General features: G+C 39.2%; 1 protein-coding gene across 1 annotated transcript in view; it reads left to right on the forward strand.

Annotated features, from left to right (window-relative positions):
• Positions 1-1,988: 1,988 nt before the first annotated feature.
• Positions 1,989-23,788, forward strand: part of LOC133560491 (sorbin and SH3 domain-containing protein 2-like) — a 177,816-nt gene continuing 156,016 nt past the window's right edge. The window contains 1 exon segment of the mRNA XM_061913067.1: positions 1,989-2,429. The gene's annotated coding sequence lies outside the window, so the exon portion shown is untranslated.

Raw genomic sequence — 23,788 nt, forward strand, 5'->3', positions numbered from 1 at the left:
TATTTCCCGCATCTACTTTGTTTTAGCAATCAAGAATATTTCAGTTGTTTTCATCCTTCTTTGTGGGGGACATTGTTGATTGTCATGTCATGTTCGGTTGTACATTGTGGACGCCGTCTTTGCTCCACAGTAAGTCTTTGCTGTCGTCCAGCATTCTGTATTTATTTACTTTTGTAGCCCGTTCAGTTTTAGTTTGGTTCTGCATAGCCTACCCTAAGCTTTAATGCCTTTTCTTAGGGGCACCCACCTTTTGTTTATTTTTGGTTTAAGCATTAGACACCTTTTTTACCTGCATACTGCCTCCCGTGGTTTCCGACATCTACGAAGCAATTAGCTACCAGCTGCCCCCTACTGATATGGAAAATCTCTAGACAGCACCGACACTCAACAACAACACATCATTTGCAGACTATAATTACTGGTTTCATACTTGCCAACCCTCCCAGATTTTCCAGGAGACTCACGAAATTCAGCGCCTCTCCCGAAAACCTCCCGGAAGAAATTTTCTCCCGAAAATCTCCCGAAATTCAGCGGAGATGGAGGCCACGCCCCCTCCAGCTCCTTGCGGACCTTAATGGGGACAGCCTGTTTTCACGTCCGCCCTCCCACTATATAAACAGCTTGCCTGCCCAATCACGTTACAACATCTACGGATTTTAATAAAAAACTGCATACACAAGGAGGCGAAGCAGAAGAACGAGGAAGTTACAGCCATGGCGACGCCGTCTGTAATAGAGTGATTCTATGTTCTCTGTCGCCATCTCCTGGTGAATGTTGGCTATAGCGTTACGGGGTTGCTTTTTGATTGGCCAACAATTTACGTGGTGTTGCGCACCTGACGGCAAGTGACTCTCGCCAGTACGCAAATGGCAGAACAAAGGTTACTCAAATAGTGAAAGGTAAGTGTTGTTGTTGTATTTTTAGTAACCAGCAAGCACAGGACAGTTAGTAGAACAACTGTGTTTTTATTACTGTGTATTTGATAAGTGCCGTCTGAAATTAAACTTTTTCTTTTATTTATATATATATATAATAAAATAAATATATATAGCTAGAACTCACTGAAAGTCAAGTATTTCATACATACGTATATATATATGTATATATATATATATATATATATATATATATATATATATATATATATATATACACACACACCGTATTTTTCGGAGTATAAGTCGCTCCGGAATATAAGTCGCACCTGCCGAAAATGCACAATAAAGAAAACATAAATAAGTCGCACTGGAGTATAAGTCGCATTTTTGGGGGAAATTTATTTGATAAAAGCCAACACCAAGAATAGACATTTTAAGGGAATTTAAAATAAATAAAGAATAGTGAACAACAGGCTGAATAAGTCTACGTCATATGAGGCATAAATAACATACTGAGACGGTGCCTGGTATGTTAACGTAACATATTATGGTAAGAATCATTCAAATAACTATAACATATAGAACATGCTATACCTTTACCAAACAACCTGTCAGTCCTAATCCATTAATCACATGAAATCTTATACGTCTAGTCTCTTATGTGAATGAGCTAAATAATATTATTTGATATTTTACGGTAATGTGTTAATAATTTCACACATAAGTCGCTCCTGAGTATAAGTCGCACCCCCTGGCCAAACTATGAAAAAAACTGCGACTTATAGTCCGAAAAATACGGTACATGAAATACTCGAGTTGGTGAATTGTAGATGTAAATATACTCCTCCCCTCTTAACCACGCCCCCGCCCCATCCACGCCGCGGCACAGTGGTTGAAAAACACTAGGGAGCAGGAACCCTAAGGAATAAAAAAAAGAATTTTGTTATGGTTTAAAAATGAAAAATATCAAAATGGCCTTCGCATGCTTAAATTTTCCCGTGTGCGGACCTCTGTGGAAAAAGTTTGGACACCCCTGCTCTAAATAATTACCCAGGGCTGGGCTAACAGGTGCACAGGGTACCGTAAGTGGCCGGTTGCCATGGTTACCCCTCACACCCATTCACAGTCGAACAACATAACAAGAGGGGCCATTTTGCGCACTAAAGCCGCAGTGTGTAGCGGTCAACAGTGACACAAACACAGCGAGGAAGGAAGGAAGGAAGGAAGAGAGGGGGCGGGTCAGCTCCACTAATGCGGGCTGACGTGAGCGTAAAACTGGGGTCCGTCGTGGTAGCGACGACGCCTCCTCCTCCTCCCCGGGCGTAGTACCTTGTCGCCGGGTAGAGGAGGGTGAAGGAGCGGGGCGGGGCGGGGGCTTAGGACACTTTAACCGCATTGCTTTCCGAGCTCACCCGGGCGACCCCTCCACCCACCTCGCGTGTGAACGCTGCCCCGCCTCGGTGAAGCAAAGCCGGGCAGGTGGACGCCGTGTCGGCGGGTACTTTCTGGAAGAGGCTGCCGTGCTAGCCAGGATGAGGCTGCTATGCTAAGGTAAGACACTTCCACCTCCACGCTTGAATGCCTATGTCCGCTCTTAGTGGTAAAAAAAAAAAAAAAAAAAAAAGGACACCCGGGGACGATTGGCAAAGGCAACCCGCCTAGGACGCCCTAGTTACAGCCACGGTGCGCCTGAGTGAGTGCCTTTCTTTTCCTTCCCAGCACATTTTATGGAAGATTCTTTTTTCCACGCTCTATGATTGAAAGACACCGAGTGACGTCACTGCTAGTCAACTACAGCCTGCTAATGGTCAGAGGAAGAGTTTAATCTCCATGCCGCATAATCGCTTTTGTCATGTATGTTTACATGCATTTTATATCGAGAGGTATGCATCATAATGACCGTGTTTGTCTTAGTAGAGATAGCAGCTCAATATTATGTAAATATAGTCAGATTGGAAGAGAAGAGAATACTCTACTGCAGGGGTCACCAATGCGGTGGCCGCGGGCACCAGGTAGCCCGTAAGGACCAGATGAGTCGCCCGCTGGCCTGTTCTAAAAAAATAGCTCAAATAGCAGCACTTACCAGTGAGCTGACTCTATTTTTTTAAATTGTATTTATTTACTAGCAAGCTGGTCTCGCTTTGCTCGACATTTTTAATTCTAAGAGAGACAAAACTCTAATAAAATTTGAAAAGCCAAGTAAATATTTTAAAGACTTGGTCTTCACTTGTTTAAAGGCCTACTGAAATGAGATGTTCTTATTTAAACGGGGATAGCAGGTCCATTCTATGTGTCGTACGTGATCATTTCGCGATATTGCCATATTTTTGCTGAAAGGATTTAGTAGAGAACATCGACGATAAAGTTCGCAACTTTTGGTCGCTAAGTCGGAGAGTTGCCGTGTGCAACCCGAGGGTCCCTGGTTCAAATCCCACCTAGTACCAACCTCGTCATGTCCGTTGTGTCCTGAGCAAGACACTTCACCCTTGCTCCTGATGGGTGCTGGTTGGCGCCTTGCATGGCAGCTCCCTCCATCAGTGTGTGAATGTGTGTGTGAATGGGTAAATGTGGAAGTAGTGTCAAAGCGCTTTGAGTACCTTGAAAGTAGAAAAGCGCTATACAATTACAACCCATTTATCATTTATTTAATAAAAAAGCATTGCCTGTACAGGAAGTAGCAGGCGATGTGCGCGTGATGTCACGGGTTGTAGGGCTCCTCACATTGTTTATAATCATAGCCACCAGCAGCGAGAGCGATTCGGACCGAGAAAGCGACGATTTCCCCATTAATTTGAGCGAGGATGAAATATTTGTAGATGAGGAAAGTTAGAGTGAAGCACTAGAAAAAAAGAAAAACAAAAGGCGACGGCAGTGGGAGCCATTCAGATGTTATTAGACACATTTACTAGGATAATTGTGTAAAATCCCTTATCTGCTTATTGTGTTACTAGTGTTTTAGTGAGATTATAAAGTCATAATTGACCGCCAGTGTCTCTGAGGGAAGCCATATGGAGGAGCCAAGAAAGTCACAGCTGCCTTTTTGACAGCTGCTGCAGGAGGACGCAAACTCTGCTCAAGTCTCCGGTAGGGGCCGACTCAATATCACAATTTTCTCATCCAAAAACTTGCTGGTTGACACGTGGTAGAAAAACATGTTTGCCTGACCGCTCTGTTCCATATTAAAGCTTCACAACAAACAAAAAAACACCGGCTCTGTTTTGGTTGCTGAAGGCAGCTGCAATCCACCGCTTTCCACCAACAGCATTCTTCTTTATAGTCTCCATTATAATTGAACAATTTGCAAAAGATTCAGCAACACAGATGTCCAAAATACTGTGTAATTATGCGATGAAAAGAGACGACTTTTAGCCGTGAGTGGTGCTGGGCTAAAATGTCCCCTCCAACCAATAACGTCACAAGCACGCATCAACATAAGCGTCATTATTCCGCGATGTTTTCAACAGGATACCTCGCGAGAAATTTAAAGGTGTAATTTAGTAAACTAAACCGGCCGTATTGGCATGTGTTGCAATGTTAAGTTTTCATTATTGATATATAAACTGACTGCATCATTTTGCAAGGTTGTTAGTAGTGGGTTTCAGTAGGCCTTTAAATAAATTCATTAATTTTTTTACTGTGCTTCTTATAACTTTCAGAAAGACAATTTTAGAGAAAAAAATACAACCTTAAAAATGATTTTAGGATTTTGAAACACATATCTTTTTATATCTTAAATTCCTTCCTCTTCTTTCCTGACCATTTAAATCAATGTTCAAGTATTTTTTTTTTTAATTGTAAAGAATAATACATACATTTTGATTTAATTCTTCATTTTAGCTTCTGTTTTTTCGACGAAGAATATTTTTGAAATATTTCTTTAGACTTATTATGATTAAAAGTAAAAAAAAAATATTCTGGCAAATCTAGAAAATCTGTAGAATCAAATTTAAATCTTATTTCAAAGTCTTTTGAATTTCTTTAAAAAAAAAATCTGTTCTGGAAAATATAGAAGAAATAATGATTTGTCTTTGTTAGAAATATAGCTTGGTCCAATTTGTTATATATTCTAACAAAGTGCAGATTGGATTTTAACCTATTTAAAACATGTTATCAAAAATATATATTTATTGTGAGAAATCATTAAAATGATCAGTAGTGTTTCCACAAAGATAAATGTAATTAGTTATTAAAAATAACAGAGTTGAAGGTAAATTGAGTAAATTGGCTATTTCTGGCAATTTATTTAAGTGTGTATCAAACTGGTAGCCCTTCGCATTAATCAGTACCCAAGAAGTAGCTCTTGGTTTCAAAAAGGTTGGTGACCCCTGCTTAACTGCAAAAGCGATAGTCAAGATCAGACCTGGGCAAATTAAGGCCTGGGGTCCACATGCTGGCCCGTTTAGCTTTTCAATCTGGCCCGCCGGACATTCCCAAATATTTTTTTTTAGATCTTTAAGATGGAAAGCGTAGCTGCCATTATGATGTGCAGGGATTTTTTCAAATGACCATGAGTCTTCAACTATACAACATATTTCAATGGTTGGAATCTGCGCTTTTGCATGATATACTAGTAGTGGTGGGTCCGGCAACAGCGATGCATCGGCGCATGCGTCGAGCTCATAAAGCAAAACCCTGTGTTGGTGCGCCTACCGCTTTTTAGAAAGTCACGTGACCGATCATGAGCTGTTTCGGTCACGTGACCGATACGCAAACTGTGTCAAACTGGCGCCTGCGCGCCAAACTGTGTTTATAAGGAAGCGCATCTGTCAACGGGATGCTGCTACCAACAGAATCGCCGCATTTCTGTCGTTGGTAATTTGTTAATTTATTGTCGTCGGCAAAAAGAAAGATTTCCGCCGTGAAAAAATAAGTCCTCTTAGATTTCCATGTTATGATACATGTTCACATTATTTATTGACTGTATCTAAAAAAGATAAAAATATATTTTTATTTAAATGAAGATATGAAATAATCCTAAATGAAATACAATGACTTGGTTTATATTATTGTATATAAAAAGTCAGGGGTCGGCAACCCAAAATGTTTAAAGAGCCATATTGGACCAAAAATGCAAAATCAAATCTGTCTGGAGCCGTAAAAAATGAAAAGCCATATTACATACAGATAGTGTGTCATTAGATATAAATTGAATTAAGAGGACTTAAAGGAAACTAAATGAGCTCAAATACAGCTACAAAGGAGGCATAATGATGCAATATGTACATATAGCTAGCCTAAATAGCATGTTAGCATCGATTAGCTTGCAGTCATGCAGGGACCAAATATGTCAGACTAGCACTCCGCACAAATCAATGACATCAACAAAACTCACCTTTGTGCATTCATGCACGACTTTAAATGTTTGGTGGACCAAATTAGACAGAAAAAGAAGTGGCATAAAACACGTCCTAGAAAGTCGGAGAAAGTTATGCATGTAAACAAACTACAGTGAGTTCAAAGACCGCCAAAATGAGTAGGACAAAACGGCGCTCGCCAAATACTCAAATCAGTGAAGCATGTTTAATACAAACAGTGTGCTTTATAACAATTAGGGAGGTTTGTGTCATGTTTGTCCTCTTACAGAAACCACAGTAAAACCAAACATATGTTTTGTCCCCCTCATCTTTTTCCATTTTTCATACATTTTTGAAAAAGCTCCAGAGAGCCACGAGAGCGTTGCTAAAGAGGCTCTAGAGCAGCGGGTTACCGACCCCCGTACTAGGTCCTAAAATCAGTGTCAGTTGAGTCGGTCCATAGGTTGCCTGTAGGGACCTGTAGAGAACTCTTCAATCAATCAATCAATCAAATGTTTGATGTCCAGCAGATGTCAGTATTTAGTGACACAGTACCAACACAGTTTCAATACAATTTTGCAATGTTTCGAAACGCTTCATGGCGCCTCATCAACACATCACTATATTTTAGTGACTAGCGTTTTCCTGTTGATCTGCTGCTGAAACACCCATCAAAGATCATTTTCATGACAGGAGTGCTATGCTGTATTTAAAGCTCTTCTGCTGAAACATTAGTCAAAGATCCTTTTTTATGACAGGATCTCCTGCAAAAATTATAGTCAAAAGATTGTCTGTATGGCGGGAGTGCTTTGCTGCTTTTTTTACGACCTAATGAAAACAATTCCTGGTCAAAGATCCTCTCTACTAAGTTGTAGTACATCTAAGGATGTATTACAAAAATGCTGGTTAGATATCCTCTGTATGACAGGAGCACTCTTCTTCTTTTAAGATTCTACTGCAAAAATGCTAGTCAAAGCTCCTTTTTGTGACAAGAGCACTTTGCTATTTTTAGGGATCTTCTGCAAAAATTAAAGTCAAAGATCGCCTTCATGACGAGTGCTGTGCTGCTTTTTTTTAACGAGTCAATAAAGTAAAATCCCTAGTTAAAGATCCTCTATATGACAGGATCACTTTGCTGCTGATCTGCTGCTGAAACACCCATCAAAGATCATTTTCATGACAGGAGTGCTGTGCTGTATTTGAAGCTCTTCTGCTGAAACAATAGTCAAAGATCCTTTTTTATGACAGGATTGCCTGCAAAAATGATAGTCAAAAGATTGTCTGTATGGCGGGAGTGCTTTGCTGCTTTTTTTACGACCTAATGAAAACAATTCCTGGTCAAAGATCCTCTCTACTAAGCAATTTTTGTTGTACATCTAAGGATGTACTACAAAAATGCTGGTTAGATATCCTCTGTATGACAGGAGCACTCTTCTTCTTTTAAGATTCTACTGCAAAAATGCTAGTCAAAGCTCCTTTTTGTGACAAGAGCACTTTGCTATTTTTAGGGATCTTCTGCAAAAATTAAAGTCAAAGATCGCCTTCATGACGAGTGCTGTGCTGCTTTTTTTTAACGAGTCAATAAAATAAAATCCCTAGTTAAAGATCCTCTATATGACAGGATCACTTTGCTGCTGATCTGCTGCTGAAACACCCATCAAAGATCATTTTCACGACAGGAGTGCTGTGCCGTATTTAAAGCTCTTCTGCTGAAACATTAGTCAAAGTTCCTTTTCTATGAAAGGAGCGATTTGCTATTTTTAAAGATCTCCTCCAAAAATAATGATCAAAAATTGTCTTTATGACAGGAGAACTGTGCTGGGGTTTTTTGTACCCAAAAAAAATTACTATCTAGAGATCCTCTCTGCTTTTGTGCATATACTGCAACATTTCTAGACAAATATCCTCTCTATGACAGGAGTTATCTGCTGTTTTTAAGGATGCCTTGCCTAAATGCTAGTACAAGATCCTCCAAATTACAGGTGTGCTCTGCTGTTTTTAAGGACCTTCTTTGGAAACACAAGTCCAAGGTCTTTTATACCAGTGGTCCCCAACCTTTTTGTAGTTGCGGACCGGTCAACGCTTGATAATTTGTCTCGCGGCCCGGCTGGGGGGCCGGGGGGGAATTTTTTATTTTATTTAATTTTTTTAATCGTTTTCCATTATTTGTCATGAAAAAGGGAGGGTTTTTTTTGGGTTGATGCACTAATTGTAAGTGTATCTTGTGTTTTATGTTGATTTCTGCGGCCCGGTGGTTGGGGACCACTGCTTTTACGACAGGAGCACTTTGCTATTTTTAGGGATCATATGCAAAAATTGTAGTCAAAGATCGTCTTTCATGACAAGAGTGCCGTGCTGCTTTTTTTTTACGACTCAATGAAATAAAATCACTAGTCAAAGATCCTCTACATGACAGCATCACTCTGTTGCCTTTAAGAATATGCTGCAGAAATATTAGTCCAAGATCCTTAATGTGACTGACTACTCTGCTGTTTTTAAGGGATCTACTGCCAAAATGCTGGTCCAAGATCCTCTAATTGACAGGAGTGCTCTGTTATTTCGAGAGCCATACTGCAGAAATGCTGAAGATCCTTTTCATGACTGGAGTGCTGTGCTGTGCTGTTTTTTAAGATATTCTGGTGAAACATTAGTCAAGATACTTTATATGACAGGAGCACTGTGCTATTTTTAAGGATTTTCTGCAAAAATGATAATCAAAGATCATGTTTTTACTATGACGGGTGCTTAGGTAGTTTTTTTTTAATGATATAATGAAATGCAACTGCAAAAATGCTAGTCAGAGCAACAGGAATGCTTTGCGGTTTTTAAGGACTTTCTGCGGAAACTCAGTCCCGGATCCTTTATTTGCCGAGCGTTGTTCTATTTTTAAGTATCTACTACAAAAATGCTGGTCAGATATCCTCTCTATGACAGTTGTGCTGTGCTATTTTAAAGGATTTATTGCAGAAACACTATTCAACGATCCTTGTTTATGAGGTGTGCTGCGCTGTTTTTAAATATCTTTTTATGCCAGGAGCATTTTTGCCGCATATAAAGAAATTCAGCAAAAATGCTAGTCAAATAATGTCTTTATGACAGGAGTGTTGGGCTGTTTTTGAGGACCTTCTGCAAAACATTGCTGAAAGATTCCCTACATCCTAGGAGCGGGCTGCTGTTTTTAGGGATTTCTGTGGACACATTGGTCCAAGATCCTTTATATGAAAGGAGCACTTAGATATTTTTAAGGATCCACTGCAAAAATGCTACTCAAAAATCCTCTATATGACAGGAGTGCTGTGCTGCTTTTTAACGACCCAAAGCAAAAAAAAAAAATAAATAATACAGTCAAAGATCCTCTATATGGGAGAAGCACTGCTGCTTTTATGATTTTACTGCAACAATGCCAGTTAAAGGTCCTGTGCATATGACAGCAGTCCTCTGCTAATTTTAGGAATCTACTGGAAAATACTGCTCGAAGATCTTCTAAATGGCTTGAGCACGCTGTTGTTTTTAGAGATTTACTTTAAAATCAATATTTAAAATAGTTTTTGAACTCTGTTTGTTGCATTAACCCTCTGTTAGGTTCAGGTAAAAATTCACACTTATTGTGTTAAATGCTACATTTAATTACATATTAGTTAAACTGATTTGTAATGTTATTAAATATATCATGTTAACTATTTATTCATGACAACCTTCCTGATTTATGTATTCACTGTTTTTTATTACAGATTGAGTCAAACTTTTTGAAAGTTGATGACATCATATATGACTTAAATCTTTTTTTTTTTTTTGCTGTAGGTTACTAAAACAGCTGAGCAGTCCTGTCTTGTCTTTGATCTTTGGACTATTGTGTTTGCTGTATGCCATCTTGTTTTATAGAGGATCTTTGAACAGCTTTTTTTGCAGCAGATTGCTAAAAGCTGAAGACCGCTCCTGTTATAGTATGAGGGAGCACGACCCCGACACTTTTTAACATCCAAAAATAATGTTACGCTATTAAATGAAGACAAGTCAAACCTTAGTGCCAGGTGGAAATCAGTCCCTCAGGCTGAAGCATGTCCATTTAGATTACAAGCTCTTTGATTAGCTTTTTGGGGCTGCTTTCTTGCCAGTGTGAAGATGATTGACAGCAGGAGGCAGCTGAATTGTCAGATTTCGGATAAGAATAATTTATTTCATTCTGGTAATTTTGTTTATTTGATACAAAACATAATAGTTGAACAATTGATTTCCCATTCATATTACTCCAAACCTGAACAGTGAAATGGAAAGGGGTATGACTACAAAAGCTCTGCTTCTTTCTAGTCCTTTTCAGATGTGTAATGAGAAACCGGAAATAGGAGATGCTGTATGTATGTTCAAAATAGGCTAACACTATAACCATAACCATATTTAGAACCCAGCATGGTCCTTCATAACCAGTGTGGTGTAACCAAACGCTTTACTGGTATAACTTTGGTAAAAAAAAAAGAAATGCTGCAGCAGACAAGAGGATTATATATCACATGTTGAATGGCGATCCAGGAGAAATGAAACATTATCTTTTTGGGAGCGTCAGGCCACTCCTACATTGTGTCTGCCAGGCAGCTTCTATGGATGATACCTGTGATGTAGTTTGCATATTTGGGAAGAGATTATAGAGTGCAAGGTGACCGCAAGAGATAAGGTGTATATGTATTATATATATACACACTTTATCTCTGTACCACCGTGCTGCCCACATTTTCTACAGCTTGTCCCCTCGGGGTCGCGGGGGGTGCTGGAGCCTATCCAAGCTGTGTGTGTGTGTGTGTGTGTGTGTGTGTGTGTGTGTATGTATGTATTTGTATGTATGTATGTGTATATATAAGTATATGTTTATATATGTGTTTATATATATGTATGTAGGTATATATGTATATATATATACATATATATGTGTATGTATATATATATGTATATTTATATACATACATATATATGTGTGTGTATATACATATATATATATATATATATATATATGTACACATACATACATACACACACACATATGTATATATATATATATGTATATATTTATATGTGTCTATATATATGGATGTGTACAATATATATATGTATAAATATATATATATGTGTATGTATATATGTGTATATATATATATATATATATATATATATATATATATGTATGTATGGATGTATACAATATATATGTATATTTTTATGTGTGTATATTTATAAATCTGTATGTATGTATATATAAGTATATGTTTATATATGTATATATATATATACATATATATGTGTATGTATAAATATATATATATATATATATAATATATGTATATATATGTATGTGTATGTATGTATGTATGTATGTATGGATATATACTATATATATATATATATATATATATATATATATATATATATATGTATATGTATGGATATATACAATATATATGTATGTGTATATTTGTATTTCTATATGTACAGTATAAGTATATATGTTTATATACTGTGTATATGTATATATGTATGTACACATACAGACATACACACACCTATGTATATATATATATATATATATACTATGTATGTATGTATGTATGTGTGTGTGTATGTATATATATATATGGATATATACAATATATATATATGGATATATATATATACAACATATGTATGGATATATACAATATATATGTATATTTTTATATATGTGTATATTTATATATCTGTATGTGTATATTTGTATTTTTATATGTACAGTATAAGTATATATGTTTATATACTGTATATATATATATATATATATATATATATATATATATATATATATATATATATATATAAATGTGCGTGCGTGTGTGCGCGCGCGAGACTCTTGCCCAAATATGAGCGATGGTAAGCGGCTTTCTTGCACAAGGGAAAAGTGGAATGTAGTGGGTTTTTCTGTTGTTTGTTTCTCTCTTTTTTTTTTTTTTTGCAAGTGCAGAATGTAACGCATACTTGCAGACTGCTTATACGCGCCAACTTTTTTTCATAGTGTAATCCTCTTTCTCACACGTAAGTATAATTTGTCAGAAACATTCTCACTAGTGAGGCTGGGAATCTGTTCCCGGGTCAAATACATTTTAGTATGAGCTGCCAAGAGAACATCAAATTATTAATTATTATTATTATAATTGAAATTTTTTTATATTCTAAAAACACAGCACTGGTGTTGAGCCTTTAAGTATAAAAACAAACTATTGTTATTCATATTCTTTCAATGTGGTTTCAGTGTGAGGTCATATTGTCATTTGTAATGAAATAGGCTAAAAAAAGACTAAAACATATTTAAAGAAAAACCTTTGTGTTATTCCTTTTTTAATTATCAACAGTTCACCCTTTTTCTGTTACAATATGCTCAAATGTTCTTTTTTTTTTTTGGATCTAATTTCTACAATGTGCCTAAAAGAGTTGCATTATAACAAATGGCCTCCAGGCCACACTTTGCCTTGCTGTGAAATAAGTAAAGGAGTGGTGTTCAAAGTGTTGAACGCTGTCATAGGATGCCACCTGTGCAACAAATCCAGTTGTGAAATTTCCTCGCTTCTAAATATTCCAAAATCAACTGTTGGCTTTATTATAAGAAAATGGAAGAGTCTGGGAACAAAAGCAAATCAGCCACCAAGTGGTAGGCCACGTAAACTGACAGAGAGGGGTCAGCGGATGCTGAAGCGCATAGTGCAAAGGCTTTCTGCACAGTCAGTTGCTACAGAGCTGCAAACCTTTCAATTAGCCCACGTACAGCACGCAGAGAGCTTCATGGAATGGGTGTCCATGGTCGAGCAGCTGCATCTAAGCCGTACGTCACCAAGTCCAATGCAAAGCGTCTGATGCAGTGATGTAAAGCACGTCGCCACTGCACTCTAGAGCAGTGGCGACGTGTTCTCTGGAGTGACGAATCACACTTTTCCATCTGGCAATCTGATGGACCAGTCTGGGTTTTGGTGGCCAGGAGAACGGTACATTCTGGACTGCATTGTACCTAGTGTGAAATTTGGTGGAAGAGGAATTATGGTGTAGGTTTGTTTTTCAGAAGTTGGGCTTGGCCTCTTAGTTCCAGTGAAAGGAATTTTGAATGCTCCAGGATAGCAAAACATTTTGAACAATTCCATTTTGCCAACATTGTGGGAACAGTTTGGAGCGGGTCCCTTTTTCTTCAAACAAGACTTTGCACCAGTGCAAGGTCCATAAAGACATGGATGTCAGAGTTTGGTGGGGATGAACTTGACTGGCCTGCACAGAGTCCTGACCTGAACTCGATAGAACACCTTTGGGATGAATTAGAACAGAGACTGAGAGCCAGGCCTTCTCGACCAACATCAGTGTGTGACCTCACCAATGCGCTTTTGGAAGAATGGTGGAAAACTCTTATAAAATCACTCGGCAATCTTGTGGACTGCCTTCCCAGAAGAGTTGAAGCAGTAATAGCTGCAAAAGGTGGACCGACATCGTATTGAACCCTATGGGTTAGGAATGGGATGGCACTTCAAGTTCATATGTGAGTCAAGGCAGGTGGCCAAATACTTTTGGCAATATAGTGTATATATATCTGTGTGTGTGTGTGTTTGGGGGGGCGGGGGGTGGGTGGGTGCATATATGTATGTATATATACAAACCCCGTTTCCATATCAGTTGGGAAATTGTGTTGGATGTAAATATAAACAGAATACAATGATTTGCAAATCCTTTTCAACCCATATTCAGTTGAATATGCTACAAAGACAACATATTTGATGTTCAAACTGATAAACATTTTTTTTTGCAAATAATCATTAACTTTAGAATTTGATGCCAGCAACACGTGACAAAGAAGTTGAGAAAGGTGTAAGTAAATACTGATAAAGTTGAGGAATGCTCATCAAACACTTATATGGAACATCCCACAGGTGTGCAGGCTAATTGGGATCAGTTGGGTGCCATGATTGGGTATAAAAGCAGCTTCCATGAAATGCTAAGTAATTCACAAACAAGGATGGGGTGAGGGTCACCACTTAGTAAGCAAATTGTCGAATAGTTTTAGAACAACATTTCTGAACGAGCTATTGCAGGGAATTTAGGGATTTTACCATCTACAGTCCGTAAAATCATTAAAAAGTTCAGAGAATCTGGAGAAATCACTGCACGTAAGCGATGATATTACAGACTTTTGATCCCTCAGGCGGTACTGCATTAAAATCCAACATCAGTGTGTAAAGGATATCACCACATGGGCTCAGGAACACTTCATAAAACCACTGTCAGTAACTACAGTTGGTCGCTGCATCTGTAAGTGCAAGTTAAAACTCTACTATGCAAAGCCAAACCCATTTATCAACATAATCCTGAAACGCCGCCGGCTTGGCTGGGCCCGAGCTCACCTAAGATGGCCTGATTTAAAGTGGAAAGGTGTTATGTGGTCTGAGTCCACATTTCAAATTATATTTGGAAACAGAGGCTGTGGTGTCCTTCAGAACAAAGAGAAAAATAACCATTCGGATTGTTATAGGCGCAAAGTTCAAAAGCCAGCATCTGTGATGGTATGGGGGTGTATTAGTGCCCAAGGCATAGGTAACTTACACATCTGTAAAGGCCCCATTATTGCTGAAAGGTCCATACAGGTTTTGGAACAACATATGTTGTCATCCAAGCAACGTTATCATGGAAGCCCCTGCTTATTTCACTAAGACAAGTGTTTCAACAGCGTGGCTCTGTAAAAAAAGAGTGCGGGTACTTTCCTGGCCAGCCTGCAGTCCAGACCTGTATCCCATCGAAAATGTGTGGCGCATTATGAAGCGTAAAATACGACAGCAGAGACTGTTGAACGACTGAAGCTCTACATAAAACAAGAATGGGAAATAATTCCACTTTCAAAGCTTCAACAATTAGTTTCCTCAGTTCCCAGAGTGTTTTTAAAAGAAAAGGTGATGTAACACAGTGGTGAACATGTCCTTTCCCAACTACTTTGGCACGTGCTGCATCCATGAAATTCTATGTTATTATTTGCAAAAAAAAAATAAAGTTTATGAGTTTGAACATCAAATATCTTGTCTTTGTAGTGCATTCAACTGAATATCTGTCGAAAAGGATTTGCAAATCATTGTATTCTGTTTATATTTACATTTAACACAATTTACCAACTCATATGGAAACGGGGTTTGTATATATATATATATATATATATATATATATATATATATATATATGTGTGTATACATACACTTATATATGTGTATGTGTATATATATATATATATATATATATATATATATATATATATATATATATATATATATATATATATATATATATATATATATATATATAATTTGTTTTTGTTTTATCTCTTGGTCTTCTGCCTCAACTGTGCTTAAAAAACTGGCAGACTTGCTGATATCAGTGATACTGCTGGAGCTTTTTTTTTTTTTAATGATCTAATCCTTCTGAGATTAAACTGCTGACTGCGGAAGTCGGCTTGTGTTTGCCAGAAGAGCGGAAGTGTTTTTCTTTTTTATAGGTATTGATTAGTATTGGGCAGCGAGTGTGATTTAAAAAAAAAAAGTAGAAACAGACATAAGACAATTGACCAGCATTGGAGTGCGTTCCTTCATATTTGCTCACAGCCAACGCTAAGTCCGTAATGGGGTAGCTAAAGTTGGTGTTTTATTGGTCCCCTGATAGCTCTTGGGTCTCGCCCCGAGGTTACATCATTAGCGGCCATCACTTGGCAGCTTTTCGCAATTCCGCCGTGATCCTTGGCACGTGACCAGAAGGTTTTGGCCAGCAGCTGCTCCGGCCGCCACGTCCGCCGCTGCCGGAGAGCTTGGCCCGGGCACTGCCACGCTGCCCCTGCTTGTGCCCTCTGTCCGTTTGATTCCTGCCTGCAAGCAGGTTGTGTGGAAGCGGCACGGATCAAATTCTGCGTCAACGCCCTTTTTTTTAAATCCTGAGGCCTGCAGTAACGTGGTGTATTTGCATATCAAGCGCAGAAAATAGCCATGCCATTGTTCTGTCTGATAAAGTTACATTGACATTTGCATCATACCTTTCTGCTAAAACTATGACCTGACTAACCTGGTGGCCAACAATAATTGTCTTTTTGGCTACGTTCAGAATATTGTAATATGAATAAAGGTACCACACTAACAAGTACAGTATTCCATCCATCCGTTTTCTTCCGCTTGTCCGAGGTTAGCAGAGAAGCCCAGACTTCCCTCTCCCCTAAACACCTCCCTAGGGAGGCGTACGGGTGCCACCCGAAATACAGTACTATCACCTTAATGCATTAACAGTGGCACCTCGATGTGTACCTCGGACGTGACGACAGGTTGTACAGGACGCTAAAAGCAGTCGCCCCAATATTGTTGTCTGGGTATAAATCGGGAGAATGGTTGCCCCAGGAGATTTTCGGGAGGGACCTTGAAATTCGTGAGTCTCCCGGGAAAATCGGGAGGGTTGGCAAGTATAGGGAAAAGTGTTTTACAACTGAGGACCGTTGCGGCCTATATGGACCAGAGCTGACAAACAGATATTTACCAAATAATACATTCAAACTGTTTAATCAAATCTATGCCAAATTGTTACTATTGTAGCAATAATTATGCAAAACACGACTTACTTGAATTGATGCTCACAATTCCGGGTGTCCATGAATGCAACCTTGCCGTGATCGTCATTGGTGCATCACGAGGAAGTACTGTGTTGTTGTTGCGGCTAGACCAGCGGCATAGCTCGGTTGGTAGAGTGGCCGTGCCAGCAACTTGCGGGTTGCAGGTTCGATTCCCGCTTGTGCCATCCTAGTTACTGCCGCTGTGTCCTTGGGCAAGACACTTTACCCACCTGCTCCCAGTGCCACCCACACTGGTTTAAATGTAACTTAGATATTGGGTGTCACTATGTAAAGCGCTTTGAGTCACTTGAGAAAAGCGCTATATAAAATATAATTCACTTCACTGCACCAGCGCCACGGCATAACGAGGCGTAACGAGGCGCGTTACGGGCGGACATCAATAGTTCAGTTTAAAAAGAGCGTCAGACTGCGTGCTTCTGTCTGGATGCTTCAATATTTCAAAGGCATTACTCGTACAAGCACTTGTTGCAGGTGTAATCATTTAGCACCGAAATAACATGGGTATAACATACTAACGCTGCATGTACTTTGAATAGCAAAAATAGCGATACATGCTGTATTTCACAGTATAATTTAAAGGCCTACTTAAACCCACTACTACCGACCATGCAGTCTGATAGTTTATATATCAATGATGAAATATTAACATTGCAACACATGCCAAATTTGGCTGGTTTAGTTTACAAAATTGGAATTTTAAATTTCCCGCGGAGTTTACCGTTGAAAACGTCGCAGAATGATGACGCATGCGCGTGACGTCACGGACTGTAAGGAAATATTAGCGCTACACCACTCGCGGCTAAAAGTCGTCTGCTTTAACCGCATAATTACACAGTATTTTGGACATCTGTGTTGGTTTAGCCTTTAGCCACACAAACACACGGTGATTCCGTGTTTAGAATTCCCGGAGGTGAAACTTTACTATGGATCAGAGTGGTCAAGCGAACATGGATCCCGACCAAATGTCAGCAAGCAGTTTTCGGTGAAAAAATTGTGGTAAAAAGTCGCCTCTTACCGGAGATGAGCTGAGCTTGCGCCGTCCATACAGCTGCCGTCGACTTCCCTCAGACACTGGCCTCAAGACACCCGTGGACACACCACTCCGACTATCAGGTACTGTTAAAGGGGAACATTATCACCAGACCTATGTAAGCGTCAATATATAACTTGATGGTGCAGAAAAAAGACCATATATTTTTTTTACCGATTTCCGAACTCTAAATGGGTGAATTTTGGCGAATTAAACGCCTTTCTTTTTATTGTTCTGGTGGCGATGACGTCAGAACGTGACGTCACCGAGGTAATACAGCCGCCATTTTCATGTTCTACACATTACAAACACCGGGTCTCAGCTCTGTTTTTTTCCGTTTTTTCGACAATTTTTTGGAACCTTGGAGAAATCATGCCTCGTTGGTGTGTTGTCGGAGGGTGTAACAACACTAACAGGGAGGGATTCAAGTTGCACCACTGGCCCAAAGATGCGAAAGTAGACATTTTACCGGCAATGACAGACATGGCACAGAGATGTATGGATAACCTGCAGATGAATTTGCAACGATAAAGTCAACTAAATCACAAAGGTCAGTTTTGTTGTTGACTTATGTGCTAATCAGACATATTTGGTTGCGGCGTGACTGCTAGCTAATCGATGCTAACATGCTATTTACCGACGGTGACAGACATGGCACAGAGATGTATGGATAACCTGCAGATGCATTTGCAATGATAACGTCAACGAAATCAGAAAGGTGAGTTTTGTTGATGTTGACTTATGTGCTAATCAGACATATTTGGTCGCGGCGTGACTGCCAGCTAATCAATGATAACATGCTATTTACCGGCGGTGCTAAAGCAGACATGGCACAGAGATGTATGGATAACCTGCAGATGCATTTGCAACTATATTACGTTTCCTTCCACCCACATTTAATGCAAAAAAAACACTTACCAATCAAAGGATTTAAGTTGCTCCAGTGTCACGAGATGCGAAAGTCCTGATCGTTTGGTCCGCACATTTTACCGGCGATGCTAACGCAGCTATTCGGCCATGCTATGGCTATGAATAGCGTCAATAGCTATTCGCTCAATAGTTTCAGTTTCTTCTTCAATACTTTCATACTCCAACCATCCGTTTCAATACATGCGTAATCTGTTAAATCGCTTAAGCCGCTGAAATCCGAGTCCGAATCCGAGCTAATGTCACTATATCTTGCTGTGGTATTTCCATTGTTTGTTTACATTGGCAGCACTGTGTGACGTCACAGGGAAATGGATAGTGGTTTCGAAGATAGCGAAAATAAGGCACTTTAAAGCTTTATTTAGGGATATTCCGGGACCGGTAAACATTTCAAAAAAACTTCAAAAAATACAACAAGCCACTGGGAACTGATTTTTCTTGTTTTTAACCCTTTTGAAATTGTGAGAATGTTCCCCTTTAAACTCACTAAAACACTAGCAACACAATAGAAAGATAAGGGATTTCCCAGAATGATCCTAGTAAATGTGTCTAAAAACATCTGAATCCGTCCCAATGCAATCACCTTTTTTTTTTTTTCACACTTGATTTTTATTTATTTTATTTTTTTCTAGTCCTTCGCTATCAATATCCTCAAACACAAATCTTTCATCCTCGCTCAAATTAATAGGGAAATTTTCGTTTTCTCGGTCCAAATAGCTCTTACTGCTGGTGGTTCCCATTAAAAACAATGTGAGAATGTGTGGAGCCCTGCAACCCGTGACGTAGTGCGCACATACTTCCGGTAAAGGCAAGGCTTTTCTATTAACGACCAAACGTTGCAAACTCTATCGTCGATGTTCTCTACTAAATCCTTTCAGCAAAAATATGGCAACATCGCAAAATGATCAAGTATGACACATAGAATGGACCTGCTAACCCCGTTTAAATAAGAAAATCTCGTTTCAGTAGGCCTTTAATGCACGAGTATTTTGCAACACAGGGAGAATAAATTGAATTGTGTTGCATATTTTTGGCGCCTCCGTTACTCTATATAGTGACAGATAAGACAAATATTTTGAGGTCCAGACGGCGTGTTGCACAGTAGCTGCCTGGGCTGGTTTTAGGTGTCCGTGCTGAAAATATGACATACTAATAGTAGAGATTACATCAGCCTTCTGGGAATAGCTACGAGTCAGGGGTCTTGGTGCTTGTGGTTGACCCTTTTTTTTGTCTTGTGTATATTCAGCCTGTGTGTGGTCACGTCCAAATTTACGTCCCCATATGAATTACACAGCAGTAAAATGAACTGGTACATACTTTATAAGGACGTCAAATGTATTCATGGATAGATATGACCTGGACTGCATACGCAATATTTATTATACACCCCTAATGACACCTGTGTCAAACCCATTAGAAATAATCCCATCCCAAGTAGTGCTTCACGTTAAAGGCTATACTTTTCAAAATGTGTTTCGTCAATGCTAATTTACTTTGGATATGCGTGCTACCGATTAGCATTAGCGATTTTACATGGCGATTTCAACGTTTCCAAATTTGGGAATGAAAACTACAACTAGGGATGTAACAATATGAAAATGTTAAGTTACGTACCAATGATTTTCACACATACACTAAGTGTGGCAAAATGATTCTCTACATTTGACCCATCATCCTTTATCACCCCCTGGGAGGTGAGGGGTGCAGTGAGCAGCAGCGGTGGCCACGGCCAGGAATCATTTTTGGTGATTTAACCCCCAAGTCCAACCCTTGATGCTGAGTGCCAAGCAGGTAGGTAATGGGTCCCATTTGTAATTGTATTGTCAACAAAATGATCATTATCGTATTTTCCGGACTATAAGGCGCAATTAAAATCCTTTTTTTTCCCCCTCAAAACTCTACAGTGTGCCTTATGTAAGAAATACATTTGGTTGAGTTTACCCACCTCAAAGCAATTTTATTTAGTACTTAGTGTAATGATAAGTGTGACCAGTAGATGGCAGTCAAACATATGAGATAAGTGTAGGCTGTGCCGTTTGAAGTGCTTCAACATACGAGTATTATTATGGTGCGTGGATAAGGTAAGACATATTTGGTGTTTTGTTTTGCAATATTATGCAAAAGCGACTTTTCTTACTTTTTGTACCTGCTGATCTGTATTTGGGATCTTGGAAAATTGCGGGCGTCCGCCTTTCTAGTCGATAAGCTTCTTCTTTTTCTCTATCTTCTTGTTATGGGGAATTCATCCTCTGCTGTTGACATGTCTAATATAAAGTAATGTAAAGTTCATACTTATACTGTATCTGTCAATAAACCTCGCCAAGAAAGAGCTAAAACATACCGGTGTAGTGAGTTCTAATTAATCACCCAAGGAACTTTAGTTATTAGAGAGTTCCGGTCGGACGGTTTTTCATGGGACACATTTCTGGCCTTGTTGTTGTTTCCGGATGAGGAGATGCTGCTCCGTTATTAATTGAAGTAAAGTCTGAATGTTATTAAAACAGTTAGCTCCATCTTTTGACACTTCTTCCAAACCTGTCCTTGCACGCTACACCGGCGAAATGACGGCGAGAAGACGCCGAGAAGACGCCGTCGAAGGTGAGCCGCAAAACGGCGCATCCGGAAGCGACAGTCAGGAAGCGGCTCGAAGATGATCTGTAAAACATCATCTATGCAACATTTTGACCAAAGAACCACCATTACATGTTATGTAGACCACAAGGAAGTGTTACATATTTAGAAAAAAAAAAAAATAACATGACTCCTTTAATGCGCCTTATTTATAAAAAAATATTAATTTCCTCGGAAGTGCAATTTATAATCCGGTGCGCCCTATGGTCTAGAAAATGTGGTATTTTCATTGTTATCATGATTATTATTATTATTATCACATATTCATACTGTGCATCGGTTGGGGATATCTCTGCGCTGCTGACCGGTCCCCTGCTGGCCCCACTATGGACTGGACTCCCACTATTATGTTAGGTCCACTATGGACTGGACTTTGACAATATTATGCTAGATCCACTAGATGTCCATTGCACCGGTCGCCCGAGAGAGTGCTTGGGGGGGTAACCCACATCTGCCGTCCTCTCCAAGGTTTCTCATTGTCATCCCACTAGGTTATGTTTTTCCTTGCCCTGATGTGGGATCTAAACCGAGAATGTCGTCGTGTCTCGTGCAGCCCTTTGAAACACTTTGATTTAGGGCTATTTAAGTAAACATTGATCGACATTGATTGATATCATAACCAAGTTTTATTTTTTTTTAAAGTATTAATATGATAAATAATAATAATGGATTAGATTTATATCGCACTTTTCTATTGTTGGATGGGGCGGTATAGCTCGATTGGTAGAGCGGCCGTGCCAGCAACTTGAGGGTTGCAGGTTTGATCCCCGCTTCCGCCATCCTAGTCACTGCCGTTGTGTCTTTGGGCAAGAAACTCTACCCACCTGCTCCCAGTGCCACCCACACTGCTTTAAATGTAAAAATTAGATATTGGGTTTCACTATGTAAAGCGCTTTGAGTCATTAGAGAAAAAGCGCTATATAAATATAATTCACTTCACTACTCAAAGCGCTCACAGAGAAGTGGGAACAATAGGCTTCCTTGGTGGAAGAAATATGTTATATAATAATATTGCTCTGGCTACTTAAGTGCTATGTTGTTGTTTTTTTTGCGTGTTTAAATCTGATTATGTTGTTCCGTTTTTTAATTTGTAAAATCTTACTGTTTTTTTTATGATAAAGATAAAAACGTGTGTTGGGTGCGTCACATTAGGTTTATGTGACGTCACTCAATATCACTTCCTGTTACCATCTTGCTGAGATTACCGATCGAGCTCTCTGTCTCAGAAAGCCTAGCCTGCATGTTTAATGTGACCAATCGATTATCTTAGTTGCTCAGACCGAAATGTGTTTATCCAAGTTTCGATTGAGGAATATCGTCTTTCAATGGAGAAGTACGTCAATGTCTCTCGTTTTCATGTTAGCATTTAAGCTAACATAAGGTGTTAGCTTAAATTGTTGAGGTGGTCGGGGTTGAGGTAGGGGGGTGTAGGAGGTAACGGGGGTGTATATTGTAGCGTCCCGGAAGAGTTAGTGCTGCGAGGGGTTCTGAGTATTGGTTCTGTTGTGTTACGGTATGGATGTTCTCCCGAAATGTGTTTGTCATTCTTGTTTGGTGTGGGTTCACAGTGTGGCGCATATTTGTAACAGTGTTAAAGTTGTTTATACGCCCACCCTCAGTGCGACCTGTATGGCTGTTGACCAAGTATGCATGCATTCACTTGTGTGTGTGAAAAGCCATAGATATTATGTGATTGGGTCGGCATGCAAAGGCAGTGCCTTTTAAGGTTTATTGGCGCTCTGTACTTCTCCCTACATCCGTGTACCACACCGTACAGCGGCGTTTTAAAAAGTCATACATTTTACTTTTTGAAACAGATACCGATTATTTCGGATATTACATTTTAAAGCATTTATCAGCCGATAATATCGGCAGTTCGATATTATCGGACATCTCTAGTAATTGTGCCTATTTGTTATCAATGTTAAAACTGTAAAAGCACTTAATATGAAAACATTTTTTTGGAGGGAGAAAACATTTGAACAATGCATTCTCTTACTCTGGTTAACTCCAGTGCATGTGCGCACACATACACACACACGCACACACACACACCCACAAACACTCACGCGCAGACACAGACACCGTTTTGAGACACAGACAAACAAGAACGCCAATGTTCACTCAGAGTATATTTTAAAGTTACTCACCTTGGTTATTTCGGTACTTGCAAGAGATCTGTATGCTTCAGCCATGGTCACTTGTCGTGTCTATCGACACGCTGCGGGCATGTTTTGCACTTTAAAAACGTGAGGTCAAGTGATGACTTGGCTCACGTTTGTTGCCCACGATGCAGAACAATGTACCACCACTTTCAAACAAAACATTAGAAAAACGGACTTGCATGAGCTTCAACATTGCCTGTGACTGTGATTTTTAATTT

Source organism: Nerophis ophidion, linkage group LG01 (genome assembly GCF_033978795.1).
Source record: "Nerophis ophidion isolate RoL-2023_Sa linkage group LG01, RoL_Noph_v1.0, whole genome shotgun sequence".
In the NCBI taxonomy this organism is placed as follows: Eukaryota; Metazoa; Chordata; class Actinopteri; order Syngnathiformes; family Syngnathidae; genus Nerophis; species Nerophis ophidion.